The following is a 23,980-nucleotide window of genomic DNA, read 5'->3' on the forward strand; positions in this document are numbered from 1 at the left end:
TTAGGAAGGCATCCTCCACGATAGGTGTCTAATTGATCATTAAGGTTTATATCATAATATTCTTCTTTAGTCAATTTGGTCATCGGTATATAACGTAATGAAATCTCCTTCTAAAATCATATGAAAAAATATAAGAAAAAATAATCGTAATAAAACTCTTAAAATTTAGTAGAAAAATTATAAGAAAATGATGCGTCATATCTGCTTATATTGATATTACCTTATTAAAAACTGTTACACCCGGTTTAAATATCAAAATCATATGTAAACTATATGTATGTCATGATCAGTTTATTCATACATATAGCGACGTCATCAGTGCATAACAGACACAGTACTTCTTATTACAACATTATTTATTACAAAATGATCACACACGGTCTAAAAGAAAAATACACCACAGCGAAACAGAACAGCGCAGCTCCATGCCAATAGGCAGCTGACCGGAAGCTCCACAAGCCTAGAACTCGGCATCATCTTCAGGGAAATAATCTTCAGGGAATTCTTTAAAAGTTTCACCTTCTGAAACAGCAAGCGTGGGTATTTCCAATACTCAACAAGTGGGGATAAAATGAATAATGATATGGTGGGTTGGATCAAGATTTTTTATTCTCTAGGGTTTTATTTGCATAAAAGTCGATTTTATTCCTGAACTATGGAAAAGCAAATTTTATTTTAAAAAGAAAAAGATGTACAAAAGATTTTTCTTAATCCTCCGAGAATTCAACCAATTCTCAACCATGTAAAACATCCACCCGACTAATCATGTGAGGGTCTATGCTGCTCATAACCGTGAGTACGGCTGAATATTCAGTTTGACACTCTGCAGAGTTTGTATACTTTACCCACGAGTCGTGATCTTCTCTGTTGCTGGTACCTACCGGTACCTTACACACTTCCGGGGTGTGTGCCAAGAGATCACTACGAGGCTTTTCCAAAAAGTCTCCCAGTATGCACTTGCCCACTAAGGTTTCACCGTCGTACATAAGTGGAGTAACCCTCCACCCCAGAAGCCCCTCTGGCGCCAGGTAGAATCAGGAAGTAACACTTCCTTATCTACACATCCAATTGGCTCATACAACACTGGGAGAACATCTAATTACTAGGCCAAGCCGTACCATATTGGTCTCGTGGTTGTTCTGTTACCATGGATGGTCGCTCCACGAACCGGTCCTTAAAATGGTCTGGGCAAGACCGCCAATAACCCCATAAGAGTAGATTACCAAACATTTCTAATCAACCAACCATGTCGGAAAATAACCTCTTTCCTGCCTAAAACCCCAAATATCCTTGTTGTTAACTCCCTTAACAACATCAGTTTTCATGTCATACTTCCCATATCAACTTTTAGTTCATAACTCATGATTCATCACCTACATGCTACATGTTCATCTAAAAGCATGACTAAGCATAAACATGATATTATTTTAAGGATATAACATCTACAACTGATACTAGTGTTTGCTATACTACCTATTTTGTAAAACAGCATGCATATTTGATAAAAACTATCTTTATGTAAAAACTGGGTTCACAACATGGTCAAGACACTTGCCTTCGTCGAAGTGATGCACAGGTCCTTCAAAATCTTCTTCCTGAAAATTTCCGAACTCTTGGACTGAATCGTCTACACGAGTACACAAATATACATAACAATAGTACACCAAATAGTCCTAAAACTAGGGAAAAACCCTATAAACAAAATCTACACGTTGCTACGAGAATATGAGCGCAAAGATCGCCTAAATCGGAGCTACGAGCAAAAAGTTACGAGCGTTTGAAGTTCCAAGGGTGCTTCTGCAAATTTTTACTTATTATCAGAGAAAATCCGAATTGTTTTTATACTGGAAATTGGATTTATGATGCAATAAACATTTATTGATTTATTCTTCTATTAGAAAAGGTTGTAAAATGGGTTCATGAGCCCGTGGACCAGGGCCTGAAGGCCGGTCTACGGGTCCACGGTGGACCGAACTTAAAAAAAAAAGGGGTTATAGTCCTGGCCATAGAAAGGAGATCGGACGGCCGAGATTGATCCGAGTTTGGTCCGGCGGCGCGAACGGTGGCCGACAGCGGCAGGGTGGTCGGAGTGCGGCCGGAGTTAATTGAATCGGGCTCCGACGGCCGGGCTGCTCCGACGAGCGGCGGAAAGGAGTGAGGGGAGTCTGGCAAACTTACCCCGGGCAAAACAGAAGGCCGGAGGGGCGTCGGGGTGACCGGGCAACGGTGAGGATGATGGCGGCGGTCGGGAAGAACGGTCCTGCGAAGATGATGGATGGGTCAATTTGGCTGGAGGCGGTTCAGTCGCGAAGAACGGCGTCGGCAGAGCTCCTCACCAGAGTTGGCAAAGAAGAGGCCGGCGACGACGAAATCGGCGAGGAAAAAGTGTGGGAGCTAAAGCAAAATGCGAGGGACTTTGCCACGGAGAGAATGGGCGGCTTAAATAGAGGAGAGGAGGAGTAGGGTGGTAGGAATTGGAAGAGAAAGGGGGCGGCAGCCATGGATTAATGGCCGACTATTTTTCTTACTTTTACCGCGGAATAGAGAGGGGAAATGAGGGGGAAATGGTCCGGGGAGCTTAATGGGGCTTTAGGGCTCGGATCCGACAGTTGTTGGGAGAGGAGAGGGCGCGGGAGAAGGGAAAATGGCCAGCAGCGTTGGAGCTCGGGTGCGGTCGGAGGAAGGAGAAGAGGAGCCGATCGGGCGGCAGCTCGGCTCGCGGCTCGGGCGGGACCCACGCGATAGCGAGAGAGGAAGAAAAGGGGCGACTCAGGTGGGCCCTTGGCTCGGCTCGGTGCTGGGCCCACCTGGTGGTGAGAGCGGCGGGGTGAGGCAGCTCGGGCCGAAACGGAGCAGGCCGGCCCACGCGTGATGAGAAAGAAGGGATGGGGAGGAGGTGAGCTCGGTCGAAAAAGGAATTCGGCCCAAAAGCATTTTCTTGATTTTTAAAGCCTTTTCCAATTGAATTTCAACAAATTTTCAAATGAGGTTTTAAAGCGGCGAACCCTAGCGAAATTTTGCAAACTTTTCCACCCAATAAAACCTTATTGCATCTACAACGGCATGAATGCATTCAAACATTTATCCTAGGCCAAGTTAAATTTAGGAATTAATTTCCTATTGAACTAAGTTGCAACACCTCATTAAATTTCTAGCAAAATTTTAAATTATTGCAAATATTGAATTTTTGGGTGTTACAAACCTACCCCTCGTAGGATGAATCTCGCCCTCGAGATTCGGGTTGATCTTCTAACAGCTGCAGAAATTCTGCCTTCAGATCATCTTCTCGCTCCTAGGTTGCCTCATCTTCTGAGTGATGACTCCATTGAACCTTACACATTCTAATAGCCTTTCTTCTTGTCGTTCGCTCTGCAGTGCCCAGAATTCTAATAGGATATTCTGCATACGTCAGATCTTCTTTTGGGTCCACTTCTTCCAGGGACAACTGTTCCTCTGGCACTCTTAAACATTTTCTTTAATTGAGATATATGAAATACGTCATGCACATCAGCCAGTGCAGATGGTAGTTCCAGCTGATATGCTACCTCTCCATGTCTAGCGATTATCTTGAATGGTCCAATATACTTGGGTGCCAATTTCCCTTTAACCTTAAACCTGTCGAGACCTCTGATAGGTGAGACTTTCAAATACACCATATCTTCCACTTCAAAGGTCAATTCTCTTCGTCGATTATCCGCATAACTCTTTTGTTAGGTCTATGCAGTCCTCAAGTTTTCCCGTATGGTCTAAACCTGCTCTTCTGCTCTTCTAAAAACTTCTGGTCCAAACACTTGGCTTTCTCCAGTTTCGTTCCAATACAACGGAGTTCTGCACTTTCTACCATATAAAGCTTCAAATGGAGACATTTTGAGACTGGCTTGATAGCTATTATTGTAAGAAAACTCTACATATGGTAAGTGTCGGAGGGTGAACTCCTAAAGCAGGGATCCGGAGGGACCCTCTTTGAGATTCGACCGGGGGGATGATTCTGAATCTGTTTTGTGGGAGAAATAAATGGGCGTAAATGCGATGGCATGTGGAATGGAATGATCGGATGCAGAATGCAGTAAATGCACTGGAGGTTTTTAGACAGGTTCGGGCCGCACTAAGCGTAATACCCTACTCCTGTGTGGGTGCTATAAATGCACTGAGAATGTTTCTCAGGGATATTGCAGGTTACAAGAATGTTTGTCTATCCTAGAGCTTCAGGCTCCTTGTTCTTCGGTGATCTCAGCTTCTGTGCTTGTACTGAACCTCTGTCTTGTTCCTTGGCTCTGAGTGTTCGAATCTCTCTTTGCTCTGTGCCGACCGGCCCTCCTTAAATACTCGCTGGTGGTAGCGTGCCCAGAAAGGGAGGGCACGAGTTCCAAGGCGCCATAAATGGAAAGCAACCATCATGGGCTGTTGCGCGAAGTAACGAGGGGGGGGGGTTGAAAACACGCCCCCGTCCAATCTGCATCGTCATGATGTCGTTCTGCAACGGGCGCCGCGAAGAGGGCCCACCGGGCAGCCACTGAACGGCCCGGCGTGCCCGCCCGGTCTTGTACGCCTGACACAGCAGGGCGGCAGGCGGGGCGTCTTGGGCCTCACGATGCTATCCCGAGGCACGCCAGATGACACGGGATGGGACCCGTGCATTAAATGTCCCCACGCCCTCCTGCCAGAATATGGCAGGAACTGACACCGAGCGTGGTAGGAGCAGTTGGAAGTGACAGGCCATGCGCCCTCTTAAATGCGGCATCGGGCCTTTCACTGGTTGACACCTCACCGCTGGACCTTTGTGGGGGCCACTGGCGAAGGACTTCTTAGGCCGTCGGGGAACCGAGTGCTCGGGGGTCACTGTTCACATCTCCGAGCACTCTCTCCCGGATATGCCCTTTCTTGGTCCTCGGGGAACTGAGTGCTCGGGGACCACTGTTCACGGCCCAATCCCTCTCTCCCGGAATTGACTATTCAGATCCTCAGGAAACCGAGTGCTCGGGGGCCGCTGTTCACGGCCCCGAGCACTCCCTCCCGGAACTAACTCCCTTGGCTCGGGGTACTCGGGTGCTCGGAGGCCGCTGTTCGCAGCCCCGTGCATGCCCTTCCTGGTACTCGACTTTTTTGGTTGTCGGGGGACTTGGGTGCTCGGGGGCCACTGTTCATGACCCCGAGCACTTTCTTCCCGGCACTTGATCTTCGCGGATCATCGGGGAACTCGGGTACTCGGGGACTACTGTTTATGGCCCCGAGCACCCCCTCCCGGGACTTAGTCTTCTCGTACCTCGCGGAGATGATCCCCGCGGGAGGGCACCACGTGGCAAACTGCTGGCCTGGCCTCGGGACTCGGGGACCCCTGGTTCCTGATTCACCGACAATAGCCCCCAGGCCCATTGGTAGGCGATGGCCCAGAGACTGCGGATGGGGCCCTCGTCTTCATCGAGGCCGATCCCAGCACCGACGCCACGTGGCGCGTTTTTAGGCGCTGGCCTCTCTGGCCCAGGCTTCTGGTACGGCCCTACGGGGAGCCGAACGGACGTGCATCCAGCCGACTCCCGAGGCGCGTGATAACGAGGTAGGCGACGTGCGATGACAAGGCAGGCGACGCGCGATAATGAGGCAGGCGGCGCGCGATGACGAGGCAGGCGACGCGCGTGGCAACCGCGCAGATCGAGGGTAGTGCGCCTGACGACTGCTGACAACAGCGTAGACCGAGGGAGATTCGCCTGGCGCTCGCGTCGGCCGAGGAAGTTTGTCTCGTCGAGCGCGCCGCAGTAGGCATCGTTTGAAATCCCTAGGGTATAAAAGAAGGAGGGGAGCGAACTGTTCCCCCTTTACGCTATTTTCGCGATCAAGCCTTCTTGACCATGAGGTACGCGTAGTGGGTGACCACCATGAAACGAGCGAGCGCCGGGCGCCCGAGGATGGCGTTGTAGGGGAGGGAAAGTTCCACGACATCGAAGATGATGTTCTCCGTCCGGAAGTTATCCCGGCTCCCGAATGTCACGGGCAGCTCGACCTGCCCGAGGGGCAGGGAGTGCCCGGACGTCACCCCGTAGAAGGGGAGCGACGGCTTTAGACGCCTGGAAGGCACCTGCAACTTCTCAAAGGCCTCCTGGAGAAGGAGGTTCAGGCCTGCACCCCCGTCGATCAGCACTCTGCTAACCTTTATGTTGCAGATGGTGGGGGACACTACCAGGGGTAGTCGCCCCACGCTTGCAGTACTTGCGGGGTGGTCGGCCAGGTTGAACGTGATCGGGGAGTCCGACCACTTCAGGGGCCTCGCGGCCTCCGTGCTCGGGGTCGCCGAGCACACCTTGTGCCGCATGGTCTTGACACTGCGGCAGGAGGAGAGCGTGTACGCGCCTCCGTCGATGAAAGCGACGGTGTGCTCAGGCTCCTGGAAGCCGAGCTCTTTGTTGTCGGGGGTGGCTCTGTCGTCGCCACACCTGCGGGGCTCCTCGCGGTCCCTCTGGAACCGCTCGATGAGACCTTTGATCGTGTGGCACTCCGTGAGGTCATGCCACTCGGTCTGGTGGATCTAGCACCACTTCCCCGGCTCGGGCCTCGCAGGAACGGGGGCTCTTGCGGGAGCAGGAGCCCTCGCGGGAGCCAGAGCCCTCGGAGGGGCTCGGGCCAAAGCCCTTGCGGGTGCGGGCCTTCTGTTAGTAGCCGCCCGACGAGCTGGCTGGTGGTCAGGCTCCTGGGCTGGCCCAGGGGCAGGGCCCCGGGCCAGCACAACAGGGATAGCCTCGCGCCTTCTTCTCCTTTTCTTTTCCCACCTTCAGAGCGGGAAGGACCTGGTTGATCGGCGGCGGGATGCTCAGGGCGCGGAACATGCCACGCCCGAGCCTCCGCCACCTTGGCGCACTTGTCGGCCAACGCAAAGAGTTCCGCAGTGGTTTCTACTTCGTGCGTGCCCAGCTTCTCGAGCATCCGCTAGTCGCGGACACCCTGCCGAAATGCGACAATGATAGCGTGGGGGGTTATCCGCGGGATGGTGTTGCGGACCTGGCTGAAGCGCTGTATGAAGCGCCGCAGCGTCTCCCCCCTGCTGTGTGATGGTGTGGAGGTCGCACTCCAGGGCGGGGCGTGTGAACGTGCCCTGAAAGTTTGCCACAAACTGGTGGCAGAGGTCATCCCAGGAGCCGATGGATTCTGGGGGTAAGTTCAGAAGCCAAGAATGGGTAGAGCCCCTAAAGGCTACATGGAAATAATTGGCCACCACCTTTTCATTGCCGCCAGCCGCTTGGACAGCGGTGGTGTAGATTTGGAGGAAATCGACGGGGTCGATGGACCCGTCGTACTTCTCCGGTAGTTCTGGCCGAAACTTGGTGGGCCATTTGACCCTGCAGAGCTCGCTAGTGAATGCGCGACAGCCTGTGCCGTACCCTGCTGCGCAGGTAGCGCCCTTGAGCGGTGAACGCCGGTGAGCCGGGGAGCCCCGGCGGTCATGGGTCGGCATGGAGGAGGCCTGGTTCTCAGCTTCAGCCTCATGCCGGGACTCTCGTTGGCGCTCAAGGGTAACACACGCATCTTCGATGGCCCTCCGCTCGTTGAGGTGCAAACGGAGGTCCTGAGCTCCGGTAGTGGCCAGGGGGGCGGCGCTCCGCTTGGAGGCCCCTCGGCCAGTTCGACCGCCACCTGATGATGGACCGGTCTTGGTTGCGCCGCGGTGGGAGGTAGCCCGGGAGCTCTCGGCCAGCACCTGACGGTGAGCCGTGCCCACCAGAGCGGCCACCTCCTGGAGCCAGTGGCCTTCTGGGGTTTCCCACGCCGCCTGGACTGGCGGGTGCCTGAGGAGAGCTTGCGCCGCAAGCAGCGCGCTGCCAGGACTAGCATCGCCAAAGGTGAGCCTGCGCCGCAACAGCGCCCGGCGCTGTCCAGACGTGGATCTAGCGGTAGGAGTTTCTGCTGCTTGCTGGGGGTTAGGCGATGCGCTCGCAACAGCGACGGCGGCCCTGCTGGGCCCGGTGCCATGGTCCCCATGAGAGGGGAGCGCCGTGCGGGCGAACCGTGGCTGCTGCTGAGGAGCAGCAGCGATTGGGGCCTCCTGCGCGAGGGGCTCCATTTCCTCATTGGAGCTGGAGCCGGTGCGTCGGATACGATGGCCACTTGCCATTTTTTCTGCAGAAAAAGCTAACAAATTCAGGGATGCAACCCCCCTACCTGGCGCGCTACTTGTCGGAGGGTGAACTCCTAAAGCAGGGATCCGGAGGGACCCCCTTTGAGATTCGGCCGTGGGGATGATTCTGAATCTGTTTTGCGGGAGAAATTAATGGGCGTAAAGGCGATGGCAGGTGGAATGGAATGATCTGATGCAGAATGCAGTAAATGCACTGGAGGTTTTTAGACAAGTTTGGGCCGGACTGAGTGTAATACCCTACTCCTGTGTGGATGCTATAAATGCACTGAGAATATTTCTCAGGGATGTTGCTGGTTACAAGAATGTTTGTTTATCCTAGACCTTCGGGCTCTTTGTTCTTTGGTGATCTCAGCTTCTATGCTTGTACTGAACCTCTGTCTTGTTCCTTGGCTCTGAGTGTTTGAATCTCTCTTTGCTCTGTGCCGACCGGCCCTCCTTAAATACTCACCGGCGGTAGCGTGCCCAGAAAGGGAGGGCACGAGTTCCAAGGCGCCATAAATGAAAAGCAACCATCATGGGCTGCTGTGTGAAGTGACCGGGGAGTTGAAAACGTGCCCCCGTCCGGTCTAGGTCGTTATGATGTTGTTCTGCAATGGGCGCCACGAAGAGGGCCCACCGGGCATCCACTGAACGGCCCGGCGTGCCTGCCCGGTCTTGTACGCCTGACACAGTAGGGCGGCAGGCGGGGCGCCTTGGGCCTCGCGATGCTATCCCGAGGCGCGCCGGATGACCCGAGATGGGACCCGTGCATTAAATGTCCCCACGCCCTCCTGCTGGAATATGGAAGGAACTGACACCGAGCATGGCAGGAGCAGTTGGAAGTGACAGGCCACGCGCCATCTTAAATGCGGCATCGGGCCTTTCACTGGTTGACACCTCGCCGCTGGACCTTTGTGGGGGCCACCGGCGAAGGACTTCTTAGGCCGTCGGGGAACCGAGTGCTCGGGGGGTCACTGTTCACATCCCCGAGCACTCTCTCCCAGATATACCCTTTCTTGGTCCTTGGGGAACCGAGTGCTCAGGGGCCACTGTTTACGGCCCCGAGTACTCTCTCCCAGAATTGACTCTTCAGATCCTCAGGGAACCGAGTGCTCGGGGGCTGCTGTTCATGGCTCCAAGCACTTTCTCCCGGAACTAACTCCCTTGGGTCCTCGGGGTACTCGGGTGCTCGGGGGCCGCTGTTCGCAGCCCTGAGCACGCCCTTCTCGGTACTCGGCTTTTCTGGTCGTCGGGGGACTTGGGTGCTCGGGGGCCACTGTTCATGACCCTGAGCACTTTCTTCCCGGTACTTGGTCTTCGCGGATCATCGAGGAACTCGGGTACTTGAGGACCACTGTTCATGGCCCCGAGCACCCCCTCCCGGGACTTAGTCTTCTCGTACCTCGCGGAGATGATCCCCGCGGGAGGGCGCCACGTGGCAAACTGCTAGCCTGGCCTCGGGACTCGGGGACCCCTGGTTCCTGATTCACCGACAGTAAGCTTTTATCCCAACTCTGCCTGTACTTCAAGGTGTAGGCTCTTAACATATCTTCCAATACTTGGTTGGTCCTCTCGGTCTGTCCATCGGTTTGGGGGTGATATGCAGAACTGAAGTTCAGTTTAGTGTCCAAGGATTCATGTAGCTTTTGCTAGAAGCGAGAGGTAAATTGGGTACCTATGTCTGACACGATCTTTTTGGGTACACCATGTAGGCACACAATTCTTGACATATACAGCTCGGCAAGTTTTGCACTTGAATATGTTGTCTTGACTGGGATAAAATGCGCAACTTTCGTAAGCGATCCACCACTACCCAGATAGAATCGTAGCCTGCTTGAGTATGGGGTAACCCGACGATGAAATCCATACAGATTTCTTCCCACTTCCACTCTGGAACTTTGAAGGGTTGCAATAATCCAGCTAGCCTTTGATGTTCTGCCTTTACTCTCTGACAGGTGTCACACAAAGCTACATATTCAGCGACATCTCTTTTCATACCATACCATACCACCAATAATACTCTTTCAGATCCAGATACATCTTGGTGCTTCCGGGATAGATGGAATATGCAGAATCATGTGCTTCTTGCAAGATCAGATCCCTTAAAGCTTTCTGGTTGGGCACACAGATTCTTTTCTCAAACCATACTGTTCCTTGACTATCTTCCAAGAATCCCGGTGCTTTATTTATTTTCATGAGTTCTTTGATCTCCTTTATTTTCTCATCTTACCACTGTTCTTTTCGGATGTCTTGTTCCAATTGTGACTTCATTTCTATTACTGTTGCATCCATATCAGCAACAATACCCAAATTTAACCTCTCAAACTCCTTGCATAATTCCGGCTGATTTCCTTTCAACATAGTCATATTGCAATAACCCTTCCTACTCAGAGCATCTGCTACAACATTCGCTTTTCCAGGGTGGTAATGTATTCCCACATCATAATCTTTGATTAATTCCAACCATCTACGTTGCCGAAGATTAAGATCCGGTTGGGTGAAAATATATTTTAGGCTTTTATGATCCGTATATATTTCACATCGGTTGCCAATGAGGTAGTGTCTCCAAAATTTTAAGGCATGAACAACTGCAGCTAACTCCAAATCATGGGTCGGATAATTTTCCTCATGTTTCCTCAACTGCCTAGATGCATATGCTACCACATGACCTTCTTGCATAAGCACACATCCCAATCCTTGTGGAGACGCATCACAATACACAGAGAATGACTTCTGGGTATCTGGCATAATAAGAACTGGTGCAGAGGTTAACTTTTTCTTCAACTCGTTGAAACTGGCTTCTTGAGCGGCTGTCCATTTGAATTCTGCTCCTTTTTCTAGTAGTTCTATCATTGGTTTCGCTATCTTGGAAAAACCTTCTATAAACCGGCGGTAATACCCTTCTAAACCCAAGAAACTGCGGATCTCTGAAATGTTCTGCGGGGTTTTCCAGTTTAGAACATCCCTCACTTTGGATGGATCCATAGATACACCTCCTAATGAAATAATATGACCAAGAAAAGGTACTTCTGTCAACCAGAACTCACACTTACTCAATTTGGCATATAGCTGGTTCTCTCTGAGTTTCTGTAATACCATCCGTAAGTGTTCCTCGTGTTCTTCCTCGTTCTTGGAGAAGATCAGGATATCATCAATAAACACCACGACGAACTTGTCCAGAAACTCCATGAAGACCTTATCATTAGGTACATGAAATATGTTGGTGCATTTGTCAAGCCAAAAGACATTACCGTGAACTCATAAAGGCCATATCGGGTAACGAATGCAGTCTTTGGAATATCCGAAGCGCGAATCTTCATCTGGTGGTATCCGAACCGAAGATCAATCTTGGAGAAAATACACACTCCTTTCAACTGATCAAACAGACAATCAATGTGAGGCAGTGGATATTTGTTATTGATAGTTACTTCATTGAGAGCCCTATAGTCTATGCACATCCTTTGCGTTCCATCTTTCTTTGGTACAAAGATGACTGGGGCTCCCCAGGGCGAAGAACTGGGGCGGATAAACCCTTTGTCTAACAGCTCTTGGATTTGCTCCTTGAGCTCTGCCAGCTGATTGGCATCCATTCTATAAGGTCTCTTATATATAGGTGCAGTTCCTGGCACTAACTCAGTAACAAATTCTATTTCACGATCTGGCGGCATACCTGGAAGATCATCAGGAAAAACATCCGGGAACTCGTTCACCACATTGATCTCTTCTATAGGAATACCCTTCATTTGATTTAGTGAGCATTCCTCTACTGAGGGTATAGTTTCAACAAACTCGACCTGCATGCCTTGTTTGTTGGTCAGTTGAACTGCTCTTCTGGCGCAGTCTATGATTCCCTTATATTTTGCTAGCCAGTTCATACCTAAAATAACATCAATTCCACTGGATTCCAGAACTACAAGGTTGGTTAAGAAGTCTACCCCCTTTATATAAAGGCTTAGCTTTGAGCATATATACTTTGCCCTCATCTCTCCTCCAAGAGAGCTAATAATCATTTGCTGCTTCATAAGCACAATTGGCAGATTATACTTCGCAACATATCTTGTAGTGATGAATGAATGCGATGCTCCTGAATCAAATAAAACTGATGCTGGGTTTGAGTTGACAAGGAACATACCAAGCACCACATCTTGCACTTCTTGGACTTCTTTAGCAGTGACATGGTTGACTCGCCCACGTGCGTAGTTCTGTTGAGCCTGGTTGGTTGGAGCTAGTGCCTGGTTCCCATTGCGGCCTGGAGCTTGATACTGGCCTTGCCTTGGAGCATTCCCATTGCCATACTGCATGGGAGGGTTGTTGGGTTTCTTCTTCGGGCATTTATTGGCATAATGCCCTTCTTCACCACAGATGAAACATGCTTTTCCGGTGGAAAGTGCCTGATTGCCAAACTTCTGTTGAGGTGCGGGTGGTGGGGCCTGACGAGGGGTTTGGAAGTTTGAGCGCCGAACTTGCATCTGTGGCTTGTTCTAGTTCGGATGCTGATTCTGTTGACGGAACATTGGTCCTTGTTGAGGTGGATTATAGCGGGGTCGAGAGTGACTGCTTGAGCCTTGGCCTTGAGAAGATATTTTCCTCTTCATGGGCGTTGACATATGCGTCCCACCAATCTGCCGCTGGTCCGGAAAGTTGATGTGAAGCAAACAAGACTTTTTCCCCGTCGTTGCACTGAGCTATCCAGAGTTTCTTCTCCGTGGCTTTCAACCAGTTGTTGGCATCCATTGGTTCCACAGCCTGTGAGAACACTAGGGGTTTGGTTCTCATGAACTCTCCCAACCTATTCTGTGGTGGAGGAGGAGCTTGCATGTGCATGGGGGCCTGCTGCATATTTACCATAGTCTGAGCTAGTCCCTGAAGAATTTGCGTTTGCATGGCCATCAGCTGCTCCATGTTGAACTGAGGTGGCGGAGGAGGATGCGGCAGTTGCTAGTTGTTGTTGACATTGTTGTTGTAAGCGCGGGGGTTCTCCTGGTGTTCACCATCTGTTGGTTGCCAAGGCATGAGTGGAGAACAGAGGGAAAAAGCAAAGATGACAAGATATGACCGAAACAGATAGAACAAGAGCAAAAGACTCCCAACTAATTATTATATTATAAGATAACTGATGCAACGTGGAGAAAGAGCACCCACATTACATCAACAATCATGCAAAGATCCAACTCATAACATTGATCACATTACAGACACAACCACACAAAAACTAGATCAGACGACACAAACGATCTAGACGATTTATTAAACTGGCTCTAGGTGGTCTCCTAAGCATGAGATCCGGTAGATAGTTTAGCAACTGACTGGTCGTTGTCCTCCGAAGACTCCTCTCTAGAAGGATCACTGCGGCGCGGCCTCTTGGGGGAGGGTGAGTGAACGGACTGGTCCTCTGAGTCAGAAGAGCTAGACATCCCATTGAGGCTCTTCTGCAGCTCCCTGATCTGTGTTTCGGCATCACGAAGGCGCTTGCGTGTGTCCTGAAGCTCGTCCAAAGCTTCATCCAGGTCCTCATGCAGTGTCATAGCTAGCAGCACCTGCTCTCGAGCCACACCACTATGCTCGTGTGTGGTTGTCTTCACCTTGATGTCCCGACTTCCACGCTCTCGACGAGGAAAGTAGTCGTAGGAAGTCCTCCTCAGGGTACTCCTGTGGCGCTCACAGACACAAGCTAGTCCCTGCTTCGAAGCTTGCACGGACTGCCATTGCTTTGTGGATTCCCACGATCTCATAGTTGTCATCGCCTTCTGGAGAACCGTAGATGCACACCTCTACCATCCACTCCTCATGTCCTGGACGAGTTTGACGAAGACCGTGGTAGACAGGCGCCTTGGTGTACCCCAGACGCTACAGCATCTCAACCAGTATCATCGGTGCCTTCCCTGCTTCAAATCCCTTGGAATGGTACAGCTTCTTGCCTCCATTCTTGGGAATAGTGACTCCATGGTTGGGTCTAGCAGAGGCGTTAGGTGCAAAGGTGGCAGGGGCGCGGGGAGGAACATAGCCGCCGGTGGTCTTGCGGGCAGTCTTCTTGATGCAGGCCATCTACAGTTTGGAAACAAGAGAGTATCAGCAAAATATTTTTAATAAAGCAATAAAATGAAGCTCAAAGGTAAACGAAAATTTTGCAAATATAGTTTTTATAAATTAATCCTTAATACGCGACCATTTCTAGCTAGGCTTGAGACCTACGGTCAACACGGCTCTGATACCACTTCTGTCACACCCGGTTTAAAGATCAAAACCAGATGTAAACTATATGTATGTCATGATCAGTTTATTCATACATATAGCGACGTCATCAGTACATAACAGACACAGTGCTTCTTATTACAACGTTATTTATTACAAAATGACCACACATGGGTCTAAAAGAAAAATACACCACAGCGGAACAGTACAGCGCAGCTCCATGCCAATAGGCAGCCAACCGGAAGCTCCACAAGCTTAGAACTCGGCATCATCTTCAGGGAATTCTTCAAAAGTTTCACCTTCTGAAACAACAAGTATGAGTATTTCCAATACTCAACAAGTGGGGGTAAAATGAATAATGATATGGTGGCTTGAACCAAGATTTCCTATTCTCTAGGGTTTATTTGCATAAAAGCCGATTTTATTCTTGAACTATGGAAAAGCAAATTTTATTTTAAAAAGGAAAAGATGTACAAAAGATTTTCTTAATCCTCCGAGAATTCAACCAATTCTCAACCATGTAAGACATCCACCCGACTAATCATGTGAGGGTCTATGTTGCTCATAACCGTGAGTATGGCTGAATATTTAGTTTGACACTCTACAGAGTTTGTACACTTTACCCACGAGTCGTGATCTTCTCTGTTGCCGGTACCTACCGGTACCTTACACACTTCCGGGGTGTGCGTCAAGAGATCACTACGTGGCTTTTCCAAAGAGTCTCCCAGTATGCACTTGCCCACTAAGGTTTCACCGCCGTACATAAGTGGAGTAACCCTCCACCCCAGAAGCCCCTCTGGTGCCGGGTAGAATTGGGAAATAACACTTCCTTATCTACACATCCAATTGGCTCATACAACACTGGGAGAACATCTAATTACTAGGTCAAACCGTACCATATTGGTCTCGTGGTTGTTCTGTTGCCATGGATGATCGCTCCACGAACCGGTCCTTAAAATGCTCTGGGCAAGACCGCCAATAACCCCATGAGGGTAGATTACCAAACATTTCCAATCAACCAACCATATCGGAAAATAACCCCTTTCTTGCCCAAAACCCCAAATATCCTTGTTGTTAACTCCCTTACCAACATCAGTTTTCATGCCATACTTCCTATATCAACTTTTAATTCATAACTCATGATTCATCACCTACATGCTACATGTTCATCTAAAAGCATAGCTAAGCATAAACATGATGTTATTTTAAGGATATAACATCTACAACTGACACTAGTGTTTGCTATACTGCCCATTTTGTAAAACAGCATGCATATTTGATAAAGACTATCTTTATGTAAAAATTGGATTCACAACATGGTCAAGACACTTGCCTTCGTCGAAGTGATGCATAGGTCTTTCGAAATCTTCTTTCTGGAAATTCCCGAACTCTCGGACTGAATCATCTACATGAGCACACAAATATACATAAGAACAGTACACCAAGCAATACACTTGCGGCTTGTGCATTGCGATGAAGATTTTGCTCTTGTTTGGGAGTGAGCTTTTTGTCTTCATTCGACAACTCAAAACCTGTGCAAAATCTTCCAAACACTTGGATGAAGAGATATTAGATGCAATTTCATTTTGTGCCTCTAAGCTGCGTAATGTGTACCATTAAATATGGTGCACGCCCGGAAGGAACGGAGATATAAGAGTTAGAAGAATTTAAACAATCATAATTGAAAGGTATTTCATTTCCCTTACCATTACCACTACCTTCGCTGTTCTTCGACGGATCATCTTTGGGAGACTTCAGGTTCCCGTCATCTTTTGGACCTTTCGCCCTGGATGTCGACATCGAGAAACCTCCAAGCAGGGAAGCTTTGTAGGAGGGTTGGCTCTGATACCAATTGAATGTACTTGATGTCGCCTAGAGGGGGGTGAATAGGCGTTTCTGAAATTTAAAACTCAGCAGCGGATTAAGACAGAGTCCGGATACTCCGGTGTCTGGAGTATTCAGTCTTATCTGGATTATCCGTCCTATACAGGTGTGCGAAATCGAAATGAATCTAAGCAAGTCTACTTGATTCTAAGTGTTACCACATGTTCTAATATATGTATGATGACCTTATCAACAACACCCTGTAGTAGAATAGTCACAAACAATAGGATTTGGGAGAATCCCCTAAAACAACAAGAACAAGTAAAACTTGCAAGAAAGTAAAGGAGACAAAGGATTTATCCTGAAGTTCGGCCACCTCACTAAGAAGTGCCTGCATCTCCGTTGAGGAGCTCACAAAGAGCCAGGTCTCTTTCAACCCTATCCTCTCCTAGCGACAACAAAGATCAAGCTAGGTGTTCTTACTCAAGTCAACAGGTGATTACAAACTTCCCATGGCACTCCACAATCCTTGGATACTCTACGGGCGACGCCTTGCCATCTAGGAGCACGAGGCTCCAAGAGAAAAAGATCACAAATGAAAGCTTGACGACGAACTCAATGCTCAAAGATTGGATTTTGGTTCACTAACTCAAATCTCTCTTCCAAACCCTAACTCTCAAATCTTGTAATAGTCTAAGCACTAGAGAGGTTTGGAGGGGCTCTTGAATGCTTTGGGAGGCTTTGTCAAGAAGTAGCTCAACAGCAATAGCAAAAACATTCAATGCAAAGAGGTGAGGGAGTATATATAGCTTTCCCTCAAAAAACTAGCCGTTACTATTCTGATTGGCTTAACCCAGAGTATTCGGTGTACATTGGAGACTTTGGGTGGCACTTCAAAATCGAGCCCAGAACAGTGTTAGAACTAGCTGTTACAGTTCTATTGAACTAACTCGGAGTATCCGGTGTACACCGGAGACTCCGATTGGCACTTAAACGCCATACAGAATATAGTTCCGGAGACTTGTCAGAGTCTCCAGCCTCTCCAGATACCGGAGTATCAGGTGTACCCCGGAGACTCCGACACTTTAAAAATATCAAAACTGAAACTCTCTGGTGGAGTCTCACTCGGAGACTCCGGCCAAAAACACCAGGTACCGGAGTATCCGGTGTATATCGGAGACTTCGAACTCAGAACAACTTAGCCTATTTCCCGGTGTCCGTGGGTGAATGTGTCTCTCAACTTTTGGTTTTAAGAGGCCACTCTAAGCACTGAGACACCATCAAAACTATCAATTGCATCCCTCATAATAGTACGACTTTCCTAAACTCAATTTCAAAAATAAAATTAAATTAAATCCTATTGAGTACTACAAACCGCTTCTCTTTTCTTTTGGGGGACGCCAATATCGTATAACTTCACCAATGGAACTAAACCTGTTCATAGCTTCAATAAACTCATTAGTCCCTTAATCGTTTTGTCATCAATTAGCCAAAACCCACTTAGGGGGCCTAGATGCACTTTCAAGGCTCCGGACGGATAACCTCCGGAGCTGGGCAGCGGCTAAGGGCTGAGGGGGTCGAGGACCACCTCTCCCATCTAGCCTTCTACTTCTCCTCCGACACGCTATCGCCAGGCTTTAGACGGATTACCTCTGGAGCTGGGCAGCGGCTAAGAACCCAAAGGGTCGTGGACCACCTCCGGAGCTTGTCCCCAAAGATTCCTGATGGACTTCGTCGGGTCAAAAATCTGGAACAAATTTGGAAGAAAACCCTACCAACATCGAACCCGAGTACACAATGGTCAGCAATGACGAACTCGCCACTACTTCGCGCGGCCCTCCTTAGTTGCTCTACGTATCTGCCGCTACCAGATTCCTGAGGCCACCTCTCCCTAGAAAAAATGACTTTGATCTATGCGAAGTCTCAATACCTCGGTCATCCAAAAAAACTAGCCATCACCTACGAAGAAGGCGAAGAAGCGCGGCACGAAGGCACACAGACATGCAGTCATATGTTCAAAGGATCCCCTTACACTTCGGCCAAAAAGAGATACAATCGCCCCCAAATGTCCAAATTATATTATTAAACAAATCGTGTATCTAGAGGACACGTACAAAGAAGCAACAGTAAATGGTCGCTACGGAGGAGACAGATCCCGAAAGAGCAAACCAGGGGGAGAAAGAGTACAAAGTGGCAAAAGGCAACTAGGGCCCACAGTGGGGCCATAGTCGGACCTCCGCCAGATAGGGATGTCCCATGGCTTCACCAGAAGCTACCCTGAAGACCGCCTTTGCCTCCTACGGGTCCCTGCAGGGGCTACGCATAGAGCGGCGTATTCACCTCATCCGCACCCTGCCGCCGCGGAAGCTGATGCAGTAACCGGCCCCTGAGCTATTGGAAGACGAAGAAGAAACTGAAGGAGCCACCGTCAGGGCCTCCTTCCACTTCTTCCTGGCCTCCTCCTTCGCCGCCAAAGCCACCAGCGTCTCCATAGACGCCCGCTCCTCCTCGTCGCTCTCCCTCCGTAGGAGATCCCAATCGGTCTCCTCATCGTCGTCATAAATATTGATGATCTCGACAGGCGTGGTCTCCTGAACCAAGGGTTGAACAAGAGCGGCAAGCAGCTATCCACCCCGTAGGGATGGAAGCATAACAACCACCGGCGTCACCGCCGACGATCGAGCTGGCCCAGCCCCCGTAGAAGCAGTCGAGACCATCAACATCTCCGAAGAGGATGAGGAGGAAGACGATGCCATGTTGAAGTCAAAGGTTAAGTGCTCACTCGTGGGGCAGTGGTGAATCCAGCCGGATGATTCCAACTTTATATCCGGGCCAAGCAGCCATGTACGTCCGGGAGATGAAGCTGAACCAACGTGGCGTCACTCCATGTCGTCCCCTATTGAATCCCCTGGGGCCCGTGGCCATATCCCGGTCGTTCCGCTGACACATGGAACCATCCCACGGCGATGCCACGTTCTCTCGCATGAACGTCCCGTCACATTAATGTCCTAGACTCTTTTTGACACATGCCAGAGGCGTGTGCACAAGACCCTAAACGAACCCATATATTATCCAGTCAAAATGCACTAGGGACACATCCCATCCTGTCATCCTCGAAAAAGGAAACCTGGGGAGCCCCCCGATCCCACACGTAATCTCCACTCTGACAAGACTCAAATGGCAAGAAGAACCATCACCAAAGAAGTCCGAAGAATCTAAATCGGCCTCTGCAAGGACCCCGAAGTGCATCAGCTCCACCGATGCCCCTCTGGCCTTGGGTCCTGATATGGCATATACCAACTCCAAACAGGCTCCGGAGCGTGCCTCCTCTACTAATACGTCTTCGGTCTTTAACTTCGACTTTGACACCGGCTGCACCTCCAACCTTAGCATAACTCTAGGGCGTGTCGCCACCACCAATGCACCATCAACCTTGAGCTTCGCTATCAACGCCCACGGTTCCCGTAGAAAAACTTCTCAGGGACAAGGAATTGCCTTCGGGCATTCTTTTTACTAGCCCAGATTGGAGTTGGTTTTCCTCTACATCCTCTCACTCCTTTGAATGTCGGGGCCAGAGAATGAGGGGGTACTGTTCGGGGAAAATAGACCAGTCTGAGGATAATGGTTGACGATTGCTATCAAAGGTCCCTCCAGAGCCTTCAGTCTCTGGACCCTCAGTAGGAGGCCCGACTTCCAAAGGCTGCGGGCCACTTCAGGCCATCTCTCCGCTACGTACGTGGAATTTCGAAGACTTGAAGCTATAGCAAGTCCCTCTAGAGCCTTCGGCCTCTGGACCCTCAGCAGGAGGCCTAGCCCTCGGAGGCTGCGGATCCCTTCAGGCCACCCCTCCGGTGCCTGTGCAGCCTTCCAAAGCCTAAAAGATGCAGTAGGTCCCCGGAGACAATATTAAGTCGATCATTTGCATAATCACAACTACAATCATTAACCAGAATACCACCTCGGTAGTCCCATCACATGTTTCATACCCATGATCGAAACACATGCCTTTCCAACATATAGCATCACAACGCAGCTTAAGAAAGAGAAAGTAAAGAAAGTTATATTACAAGTTCTTAAGTATTTACTAAGTTATTACAATTTACAGCAAAAGAGAGCTAGCAGGAGATAAAAACTGACTCAACTCCTAACCAACAAAAGAAAATACGCAGTGGCAGACTAAAGACTATACAACAAAAGAAGGATGGAGACATATGCCCTTAGACTCCATCACAAAAGCACGACCTCCGAGTAGTTACCTACTCATGCTCGCCACCACCCTTGACGGGCATGAAGTAGCTAAAGATCATCTCCTCCTCGCCGGTAGCACCTGAAAAAGCAACGTAAGTACGAATGTACTTGTAAGACTTAATCCATAATGGACACTTATAAATAGTCCGACTCCAATGGTTATGCATTGGGATGCTAGTAAGAATACGACCACATGGTTAAGTAAATTCATATGCTAAAGCAAATTTGACATAAACATATGTGAGCATTTATACCTGACTAAAGTAACAAATTAGCCCATAAATATCAACTAAACATAATGTAAAAGGAACCATATGAATAATATATGTAAAGCACTATCTCAACCCATCAACCACCTCAATCCACATTCATAACTCTACAACTGCTGCAAATGGACAGAAGCATGCTCATGACCGAGAGAGTGGCATAAAAAATATTTTTACGCCCTGCAGGGGGTACAACTTTACCCATAAGACTTGAGGACCATACGGCTTGCACGACCACATAGGTCCATACAAGGGGTACTCTTGTCAACCTTTCCCAATAAGCCATAACCATTTGAATCGTGCATCGCTTGGTGTAGAGCCCACTTTGGTTAACTCCTGGAGCAAACCACAATTGTCTCTACAAGCCCGCCTGCTCACACCGTCGATATTTAAACCCAAATGATCACAGCTATAGAGGTATTTGTCTTGTCTTACCTTTAGATCGACATGTGATAAGTATGGTAAGTGTTGGAGCCAACTGCAAAAACGATCAATGCTTAAGCAATGCAAGGGGTCTACAATGTCCAGGTTCCTTTCCTGACCTACCTAGGGAAACACCCCTAACACCGTCTACATCTCGTCTCATCCTCACCACTCATCCAACCAACACCATCAACCCATCATTGTGATCATTATACAAGTAATTAAAGCCTATGCTCATGAACGATGAAACATTTCACTGCACAATTTCTACCGATGACCTAAGCACTTGCTAAGCATCACGAATAATATTTTAAGTTAGACAACATTATATTAAACCTAGGCTACAAGAATACATATAAAAAATTATTCATGACAGGAAAATTAGTGCATCAACATTAGTTCTACCCAGCATCGACTCAAACGCATGCATAACGTACATAAAGCATATTTATCACATTAGACACATATGATCCAAATTAATGGGAGAAGTATGCTTAGATTTTTGTCTGTTGCTCTGGGGTTTGCCTTATACTACCCGCGCAACACTCTCAACCATGATCGCGACACGATCCAGTTTTTCGTTCACTAAAGAAAAACATGTGCAATGATGAGCATAAATGAAGTGCACAATGTATGCTACAATATGCATAAGAACAAGCTAAAGTTGTAAGAAATATGGAGAAATAATGAAACTTACGATCTAAACAATGTTGGAAAAGTAATAGGAGGCTAGAGACTCAGGGTTGATCTTGGTGTATCCGGGTTACAGCACCTCCATGGTGAACCTCCGGGTGAGGGCTCTCGGTTAGCAATTTTTGAAATAACTCAGAACCTCTGGGTCAAGTCCAGATACTCTGGATTGGGCTGAACACTCTAGGTTGAACTCGAAGTATCCGGGTTCTGGAATCTCCGAGTGAACCTCTTGGTGAGGGCCGTCGGCTAAATCTAAATTGAATTTACTCGGACCCTCCGAGTCGAGTCTGGATACTCCGGATTGGGCCGGACACTCTAGGTTGATCCAGACTATCCAGCTTCTGGCCGAGTTAAGCTCTAAAGTGTTTTTCCCTGGCCGATTGAACTTGCATGCTAAATGTATGCTACAACAACATGTATATACCCTATCCAAAGAGTTCTAGTCTTAAATTGCACCCTAAACCCTAGCAATTTCTAAAGACAATTCAATAGGGTTTCTCCAAGTTTACCCGGATTATCTGAGTCAATCCAGATTATTCGGGTTGTCTAGAGAGGCTGCTTCAAGTGGAAAATCTCGTTCGATTTGATTTGCGATCCTCTCCAAACCAAAAGGGGAGTATGTTTGAGGGATTTTATGTAGTATAGAACTCACTCACCTATCTAGCAACACTATATTTAACTCAAATCTTACTAAAATCTTCATTTTAGCTCCAAAGCTCAAGAACTCCGCTCCAACTCAAAATCGACCAACCAAATCATGCATTCATGCCAGGGGAAGCCTAAGGGGCTTGCCCATGGTGCTTATGGAGGTTGGTGACCGTCAGGAGAGGGAGGAAACGCTCGGGAAGAGGAAGAATGCTGGTGCTCCTCGTTCTTCAAACAAGAACACCAAAAGACATCAAAATCAAATCGAATCCTTCAGGAAAATGAAAATGAATTGGATGGATGGATAGCTTAGGAGCTAGTGAACGCGTGAGTGGTACATGCATACCTCGATTCCTTCTCTTGAGCTATGATTTTGGGGGAGAAAGAGAGAGGGAGGGAGAGCTCTTGCTCTCGTTAGCTTGGACGATTAAGGAGACAGGGAGCACGAGAGTGGAGTGAGAGAGAGAGGGGGGAGCAGGTGGGCTGCTGCCCCTTGAGAGATGGGTGGTTGGCCCACTTGGTGGGGCCCACATGTTAGATAACAGGGTCCATTTTAACTGCAAATTCTATTCTTTTCTCTCTCGAAATTATTTCTCTTGTCCGATTGACTTTTAACGAATTGCACTAGTGTTCCAAAATAAAATTGCACAAAATTAATCATAATGCTTAAGAAGCATGATTATGCTTAATTACCTGTTTACGGATTTAGGACGTGATACATTTGAAGCTCTCTATGGCCGAAGATGCTGAACGCCGTTGAATTGGTCTGAACGAGCAAAAGGGCTTTTCTAGGTATGGATTTGGTTAAAGAGGCAGAAGAGCATGTTCTGACTATTTGCAAGTGTCTCCTCACTACTCGGTCCCAATAGAAGAGATTTGCGGACCGCCGCCATCGGGAGCTTGTGTTTTATATTGGGAACTTTGCATATCTCAAGGTATTGCCTCTCAAAGGGGTTCGACGCTTTCAAGTCTGAGGGAAGTTGGCGCCTCGTTATGTAGGGTCTTTCCAAATAATTGCTCTACGTGGAGAGGTGCCTTATCAATTGGACTAGCCTCCGTCCATCTCCTCTATTCACAATGTGTTCCATATCTCGCAACTGAAAAATGCCTTCGAGTTCCAACCGAAGTCATTGAAGTTGCAAATCAAGAATTGCAATTGGTTCTCTCATAGTGCGAGCGACCAATTCGAATCTTAGATGAAGCAGAACGCAAGACTCGATGACACTCTATTAAATTCATCAAAGTCCAATGGAGCCAACCACACCGAGAATGAAGCAACTTGGGAGCGTAAGGATAAAATCCGCTCTGAATATTCTAAATTTTTTGAGAATGTGTAAATATTGTTGGATTTTTGCATAATTAGAGTGTTTCACATGTCTATATTTATCACCATGTTGAATGGAAATTTTTTTCCTATAGGATTGCATTTTGAAACCTCTCGAACCGGGAGAACATAAACATGGCGGTCTGACCGCTATTGATCTGTTGGTCTGACTGCCAGAGGCGTTTAGAACCCAAAACTCTCTGTTCCCGGTCGGTCTGACCACCCCAGGGTCACGGTCTGATCAACCCAGGCTCACGGTCT

The 23,980-nt window shown here is 48.6% G+C and overlaps 1 pseudogene; it reads right to left on the bottom strand.

Annotated features, from left to right (window-relative positions):
• Window positions 1–13,951: 13,951 nt before the first annotated feature.
• Window positions 13,952–23,980, bottom strand: part of LOC133925388 (uncharacterized) — a 41,507-nt pseudogene continuing 31,478 nt past the window's right edge.

This window comes from Phragmites australis, chromosome 7, assembly GCF_958298935.1.
Source record: "Phragmites australis chromosome 7, lpPhrAust1.1, whole genome shotgun sequence".
In the NCBI taxonomy this organism is placed as follows: Eukaryota; Viridiplantae; Streptophyta; class Magnoliopsida; order Poales; family Poaceae; genus Phragmites; species Phragmites australis.